The following is a 1,047-nucleotide window of genomic DNA, read 5'->3' on the forward strand; positions in this document are numbered from 1 at the left end:
CTCTTGCCCCCCAAACCTCACAGTCAATCAGCCAACAGGTTCTGGGGAACGTGGCACCCAAGATCTGCGGGTCTCCGTCCAGTGCGACCCAGGGACACAGCGCTGCCACCCTGGAAGGGGAGGCCTGTGACATGGCCACACAGCCGGGAGGCAGGCGGCCCGGCTCCAGGCCTGTGCCTGCTGTGGGGTGGCCTTGCCCACCGTTTCTGGGCCCGATGTCCCCATCTGCCACACGCGCTGGCCACGCCCAAGGGCACATGGCCGCTGGCTCCCAGCACGCACGGCTCGGGCAAAGCCCACCTGAACAGCAGAGCTCTCCGGACCCCAAGTCACACACGCCACTGTCCTTGCTATTACCGGCCACCTACAGGGCACAGGCGTGCTGCCGGGTATCCGGCCATGCCACCCGTGCGCTAGCACTCCCGGGGCACAGGTGGGGACACCGAGACTCGGAAACACACGGCTCCTCCGCGGACACCCAGCACTGCAAGCCACGCTGTCACTGACGCCCACAACGTGCCCCTACAGGGGAAACGTCCCCACTGCTCAGAGGCGGCTCCGCGGGGCAGAGGCAGCGCCACCGGAGCAGCGTGGCCCGGATTCCGCGGGGGTTGCTCCCTCTGGGTGGCAGGGACGCGCCGCGCGGCTGGGGACAGCGGCACAGGCAGGGAGGGCCGGTGCGTAGCCCTCGCTTCGGTCCTAGCCGCACCCTCTGCTGCCCCCGCGTGGCCAGAGGGACGAGCGCAGCCTTGGAGCGCGCGGAGACCGGGCGGCGGCGCTGGACCTAAGGAGGGGTCCCCAGCTGCAGACCGGGGGACAGCCCTGCGGAGCCTCGCCACCCCGGCCGCCTAGCACAGACGGCGGTGAGCATACACTGAGCACCGGGGAGTGCCACGTGCGCCCCGAGCCCGCTCCCAAGAGCCTGTGACCGTCCGTGGCCCCGCTGCACGGGCAGGGGCGGGGCGGGAGGTGCTGTCCTGTCCCCCCCCCGGGTCCCACCGCGGCGACCGCGCCCCCCAGCCCGTGCGGGAGCCCGTGGCTGCCCCG

This window comes from Chinchilla lanigera, unplaced genomic scaffold, assembly GCF_000276665.1.
Source record: "Chinchilla lanigera isolate Chin_1 unplaced genomic scaffold, ChiLan1.0 scaffold00028, whole genome shotgun sequence".
In the NCBI taxonomy this organism is placed as follows: Eukaryota; Metazoa; Chordata; class Mammalia; order Rodentia; family Chinchillidae; genus Chinchilla; species Chinchilla lanigera.